Genomic DNA, 7,446 nt, shown 5'->3' with positions numbered 1-7,446 from the left:
GTAAGGGGAAGGTACCTTATTACCCCATGACAGAAGACGCATTCTCCTACTTGCTCAGGGGGCTTGGAGTGTTACTAGTTTCTGAATCCCTTAGGCTGCATTTATACTAGTAAACTGAACATGCCTGGAAATGTTCTGGGCACTGAGGTTAACTGGCGTGCCACAGCCTGCTGCCAGGGTAGCCAGTTCTTTAAACCTCCAAAATATTGTGCCAGGGCTATTTCACAGTGCTGAAGTTGTGTTGGGGAACACTGCAACAGCTCTGTAGCCTGGGAATGTTCCTTGCCACTCTGACTTGCTAGTATTGACATAATCTCAGTGTGCAAGATCTATGAAAGAAGAATTACACCAAACTCTTCCTATGAAGGACAAGACTTCCTATTTCCATCGAATCTACAAATATTTCCAGCAGATGTTTTGGACCAGGTAATTATGCTGTAGATAAAGCAGTAAGTGTTCATTAGGTTCTTGTTATTGTAAAAAAACCCTAATAATTTAATGGAAGTGTAGTTAGAATGGATTTCTGCTCCCTGATACAGTAGCCACCATTTTAGCAGAAGCAAAATGAAACTGGAACCACAGTAACCACCAACACATATTTGTCATCTTCAAATCTACGTAGCACAAGGCAATACTGGAAATGGCCCCCAAAATAGAGACTTTAGCAGAAATCAATACAAAGAGCATGTCATCCACCCAAATAGTGGAGCATTTATGTATTTGTTAATGCATGCTAAAACTCATACTTTCCTTTCCACTGAGGCTAGCTTGGGATGTATCAGTATATACCACAGTAATATTTATATTTTGAATGCCTCAGAATTTATTGCATTGCCTTACTGTTTTGACTTAGCAACACGCTAAATGTTCTATAAATTCTTGAGTATAATAGATAGATAAAAGACATCATTCTCTAGTATCATGAGCATACACTTTCCAGAAATAATAATTTACTCTTCCTGAAGCAGATAGAGAAATGGGGTGGAGGTCATGGGGTGTGTCTTCTCCTCTGTGTCAGTTCATAGGGCGTTACAACCACCAACTACTATGTTACTTCATGAAACAGATTCCTGAACAGATCAAGGAAGTCCGTTTATGTTCTAGCAACATTGGTTGCACTGTATTGCTACATCAATTCCCTAGCCCCCAGTTGCTTTTCTAAGTCTCACATACATATAGTCTTCACTTACACAGCATGCTATTTTTCCATTATAAGATTCTTGTCTTATTTGGTACATAGAATGAATGGTAATCATTTAAAGGGCATACATTAAATGCTTCATCTCCTTAATAAAGAAAGTGAGCCTGCACCTTCTATTCTGAAACAACAACAAAGATGTAGAACACAAACATGAAGCATCTCAGAACAAGACTTAAGCATAGGGTAGTCCTAGATCTTTAAAGTGGGATGTGGGAGATGAAGGTCATTTTAGCTTTGATGCTGTCAAGTCCAGTTCTAGACTAGTGCTCATAGTTCAGGTGATGTTTCAGATGGTATAGAAAACAACCACAAAACTGAAAGCTAGAGACAATCTTTTTCAGTATAACACTTGGAGGACTCAATCACAGAGAAGAAGATTCAGCTTCCTGGCAGAAAATATGAAGTACTACAAGCTCTTTAGAATATTGTGGAAAACCACATAATAGGATCCGATGCCTCGACGCTGCAGCCAGACATGCCAAAATTAGAATACATATTTAATAATAAGGATGATTAACTACTGGAATAAACTACCTAGGGAGTCTGTGGATCCTCTTGATATCTTTTAATTAAGACTGGTCTTGTTTCTTAAGATGGATATAGTAAAACACAAAGCTATAAGTCTCAATACAAGGTTAAGTAGGTAAAACATAAAAGATAATGGTGTACAAGAGGTCCAAAGAAAAAGAGTGAGTGCTCTCCCCGGCCTAAAAATTTACAGAAGTGGTAAGTATGGCAGAGAGAGATCAGCTAATATTAACTTACTGGGTTGTTCATTTCATCTACCACCCCAATCCCACCCTAACCCCCCCCCCAAAAAAAAAAAAAAGAAAAAAATCAAGGATGGGGTTGATTTTTGAAAAGCAACCTATCATGACAGATCAAAAATGCAGGAAAATATTGGGGACAAGGAAGAAAGAGATGTAGTATGGCACAGATCAGATATCCTTCATGGCAAAAGAAAGAAGAGAAAGGACAGAACAGTAACTTCACATTAAACTGGCAAGCTATTAGCCTCAAGAACAGAGGTGGCAGTAATGCAGCAATCCTACAGAGATTTTTCATCAAATGGGTGAGGTGCAAGCCAGGGAGAAAAAAGCTGTGGGTTGCAGTAGCAGACCTCCTTCTCATGGTCTCTCCTTGAAGATCTTATACAGCGGGTGAACTCATCCACTTATGCACAAGGACATTATGTTTTGCCATTTTAAGAGAGTAGGAGCTTTGAGACTTTAGATCATGATTTTATTGTTGGTTGAGTTCTGCACACAGAAAGCACTAGTTTAAGATATTAAAGAGTTCCCTACCTAGAATTCTTGTATTCCTTGGAATCACTTGCTTTTGGTTTCTCCCTTACTCTAGGCAACAAGTCTAGTAGCTTTTTTGTGTGGAGGCAAAAGCTAGAACACTAACAGCAAATGATCAAATACCATTCAAGTACAGCCTCCACCCTGTAGCTGCAGTCATCATTACACAGCAACCAATCTGTGCAGAAATTCTTAAATGCTGAGAGGATTAGAGTCCATGTAATTCAGAGCAATTTATTTGGTTAATTTTGTTACTATGTCCCCATTAACAGTGTATAAGCAGATAAGAATTTTGAGAAGTTTCTACTGCTTCCAAAATAGTTGCTAAGTAATACCAATTAATAATACTGAATGAAAAACTCAGAGAGGACACTGTTGCAAGCATTTGATATGTGAACTTTAAACTGAGCTGGCAACATACAGCTCCTCTTCCTCAGAGGCCAGTTTCCAAGGAGAGGCAATACTCAAGAACTTAGCCTCTGACTGATCAAGCAGCTTTAAATGAACTATGTCACTTTTCTCTGATAGATTTTTCATCATTGTACTACAACAAATGAAAGCCTTCTTTCAGCCTTGGAGGTACATGGAAAATAGAGTAAGAACCTCCAGTCTCTGAAACTCACCCAGCCTTGTACATAGTGAGAAAGAGCTACAGAGAAACAAAGTAGAAAGGATCATCCAGTACAAGCAGGGCCATGTCAGAGCGAACTAGCACTTGGGAGGACTCTCTTCCCTGGATCCTAGTGCCCTCTGAGCACTTTGTTCACCCCTTCCTCATCCCAGTTCTTTACAGACTACAGAAAGTGCTCTTTGCAGCATGCCAGGTTTCCCTCCTAGCATACCAATGAGCATCAGGAGTCAGCCAACCGATGCTCATTTGTTCCTCACCACAAAATGGCAGCTAGGGAAAGTGCAGCTCTCACACTCTGTCCTTAATACAGCCCCTGGGGAGAAGGGAATGGGGAAGTTAAGATCAGAACGGCGTCTAGGTTGCAGAGTCTAGAAGTTATCTTTGTGCTGGAGGAAGCATTGCCTACGAGTCAAATGAAGGAGACCAGGCTCCTGACTTATGCTGGGTTTCACACTCCTCTCTCACTCCTCCTCTACAACTCTAAGTAGGTCACTTCCTTTCTCTTTAGCACAGTTTTCTCATCTCTTTGCTACAGACACTAACTTCTGCCAGAACTAAGATGTGATCAGATAATAAGCATTAGAGCTTATAGAGCTCAGAGACACACTTGATGAGAGCTGTTTGAGACAAAAATCCACACTAATCACCTTAACAAACCAGTAATACTGCTTGGATTTTGAAGGATGGGTTGCAATTCCTGTGCACATCTCGAGTCAAGAGAACTAAATGCAGCACGAGAAGGGTCTGGATCACTGAGTTCACTAAAAGAGATTCATACAACCCCTCCCATAAACATATCAAGCACCATCTTCTGAATGTTACCCTGGCCCTCTCCAAGGGAGAGGCTGTTTCTGCTTTTGTACCAGAGTATTTGGAGCCATTTCAGGTCTCTGAATCTAGAACATTCTGAATCTGAACAAAAATTATACGAAGACTGCTTAGATTTACAGGATGGTGATCATATTCAACTTTGAAATGGTGAGACCACCTCACATTGATATGCCTGCACTTGGCCACTTCAGATTTATAGTGCAGTTCATGAACATATGAAAGGTATGCAGACACTACTTAGGCTAACAGACAACTATCCTTTGCTAGCATAAGTGTCACAGTTTAACCCCAGCCAGCAACTAAGCACCACACAGCTGGCCACTCACTCTCCCCCCACCCAGTGGGATGGGGGAAAGAATCAGAAAAAAAAAAAAAGTAAAACTCGTGGGTTGAGATAAGAACCGTTTAATAGGACAGAAAGGAAGAAAATAATAATGGTAATAACAACAACAATAAAGTGCCAATAATATTAATAAAAGAACTGGAATATACAAAACAAGTGATGCACAATGCAATTGCTCACCACTCACTGACCGATGCCCAGTTAGTTCCCAAGCAGTGATCCCCCTCAGGCCAAATCCCCCCAGTTTATATAATGGGCATGACCTCACGTGGTATGGAACATTCCTTTGGGTCAGCTGTCCTGGTTGTGTCCCCTCCAATTTCTTGCGTCCCTCCAGTCTTCTCACTAGCTGGGCACGAGAAGCTGAAAAATCCTTGACTTGGTCTAAACACTTCTTAGCAACAACTGAAAACATCACTGTTATCATCAACATTCTTCTCATCCTAAATCCAAAACATAACACTACACCAGCTACTAGAAAGAAAATTAACTCTATCCCAGCTAAAATCAGGACAATAAGAAAAATACAGGTGAACATAAAGAAAACAATTCTTAAATGCATGTCTGTGCCCTCATTTCTTCATCAGTTTGAAATGTTCTTTGAGCCAAAGTATCTGGGATCTTTTTCTACTCACTGTTGTGCTTATGACAAAGCATCCTTTTCTTTACAATGTAAGTCATGTTGTTCTCAACCCGGCTAATACTCTAGCTAAATAGGCCTCCTGCTACAAAAACTCATACTGCTACTCTCCACACTTCACAGATTCAAAAGTCATTCCACATCCACTCAGAATTGTTTGGAAGAAACTTCAATATTTTCACATCTTTGTTCTGGATTTGGCAATTCATCACTACCCAAAACTTACCTCTTTGTGGAACTGGAGTGATATGGTTTTGTCCTAAGTTAAAAATATTGTCTGCTCTAACAATCACCATCCAAGAGGCACAAGAGTCCAAGTGTCAAAACAGGCATAAAAATAGCAGTATATTTCACTTCATGGAAGTAGCTAAAATAAAAGAGACAAAAATAACCAGTCAATATGTACACAGACTCAAAAAGCAAGTCTACAGCAAGAAGCAAAGTCTACAACAGTACCTGGATCACTAGGGACCCCAACCAGACACAGATATGGCTGTAATGCAGCTGGAGCTAGTCAGGGAGCAATAGCCCTGTGCTGAGCTGAAATGAGGCTCCTGGGCCCATGAGCAGAGGGTGTGGGGGAGACCCCAGCTGAGGCTGATTGTGACTATTAAAGCCTATTAGTGCCCCAATGGCCCTGACAAGTGAGTTCCTCCTTGAAAACTCCAGAGTTAAAGCCCCACTAATGGTAATGATTCTGGTGTCTTGTATGGGATCACTGCTCCCGATATGAGACTCCCATCTGTAGGTGAAATTAATGCCTCTGGAGACCTGGAAATAGTCTTTCTGCCTGATATTCCAGCATGTCTCAAGGGACCCACTATGTTGATAACTGACTAGGTCTTCTCCAGATTTTCTACAACCTGAGGAAGTACAAAAATCTGGCTGCAGGGACTGTGAGGGTTCAGCGCAGGTGACAAAGTTCCATTGCACAGAAGTGATGCCCTTCAGAGCCTTGGGTGGATATCAGAGAGAAATCCTGCCTTCACCAGCAGCCAGAAGCTGCCATTAAACACAAGTTTCTGTCTGTAGAGATGACCATACTGGAGAGATGGAGCAACACCAAGGGGGCCAAAAAATGACAGGGCAGTTAAGAGGGAAAGGGAAATCTATGTTCAGGGACACATCACCAGCAGGGAAGTACTACCTCTTTTAAACATTTTTTTTCTTTTCTTTTTCTTTTCTCTTCCATGCAATGGCCAGTTAGTTCCCAGAACCTGAATGACCAGCAGTAACCAGACAAATAAAAACATTTTATGGGAGCAGACAGGAGAACTAGTGCCCCAGTTGTTCTCAACTCTTTCACAGACTGTGTAAGAGTAAGTCTGTGTCTGGCTTGCCCAAAGCATTTTCTCTCCTTTCAGCCAGTAATTTATGAGGAGAACATTTTTGAGGAAATAGTTGAACTGAAATACTTAATTGTCCCAGTTGCCTATCATTAAGTCCAAATCTGCTTTACTAACAAGACTGGATGTTCTGGTGAACTGAGTAGGGTGAACACAGGTTGAACCTGTGAGTTTACACTCTTTCTGTCCCCAGATTATCTGCCATCTGCATTCAGCCCTGGCAGACTCCTGCTTCCATGGCTGCATCTGGGGCCATCGCCCCGTGGGCCCAGACAGCAACTGTCTCCTTGAGAGCAGCTCTCTCCTGTCACCCCTCATGGTGCCACTCATTTTCCCTGCACACAGAGAAAAGGGTCTTTTGCCAGTGCCATTTCTGCCCCAACTGCCATGTTAGTTTTCTCTCCCCAGGCCAAAGAAGGCAGGACACTGCCTATGGGAGGGATTGCATGGAAGAGGAATGGTCGCTTTACAGGTCTTATATGCTGCAGAGCTGTGACTGAACACCTGGAGATGATGCAGCACCTCGACTGAGACAGACTTTTCTGTAAAGGGACCGCTTAACTTCTGTCACACTGATAGTGGGGTTAACCCATCTGGAACTACCCTATCCTTTTCTCAAGTGGTACATATACCTTCACATCTCCCTTTTGTCTCATCTGGTGAGGGCTTCTGGTTTTACTTTTCTACCTCTTCTCTCCCCCTACATTGTGTGACGAACCCTTTCTACCTTATCCCTCAGTTCTTCAGCACAGGTTCTGGGAAGTTGTTACATCTCCTTCAACCATAGTATGCAGAGGATATGTAGGAAGATTAGATTGAAAGTCATTTTTCCATCAGTGAAATCAAATACAAGTTTGAGACTTTTCCATCTGAAGCCCATAGTGATACATGAGATACATGCCCCTTTTGATCTGTGGGAATTGCAGAATCCAGAAAAAAATCAGTTTGTGTAGCAGAAGACCAAGCTACCTCTTTTTCCTGAATATAGAATAGTCAGCCGTCACCTCCAGTCATTCTCCATGAGAAAGAAATATAGGCAGTGACACTCACAACAAAGATGAGCCTCTGAAAGTGGTCTAAGAGGCAAGGAAACTATAGGGGCTTGTAGATGTCACTGGGCAAGAGTGAAGGCAGCTTGTCCTGATGATGG

The sequence above is a fragment of the Buteo buteo genome, chromosome 20 (genome assembly GCF_964188355.1).
Source record: "Buteo buteo chromosome 20, bButBut1.hap1.1, whole genome shotgun sequence".
Lineage (NCBI taxonomy): Eukaryota > Metazoa > Chordata > Aves > Accipitriformes > Accipitridae > Buteo > Buteo buteo.
The sequence above is the reverse complement of the archived record's forward strand: the minus strand, read 5'-3'. Positions refer to the sequence as shown.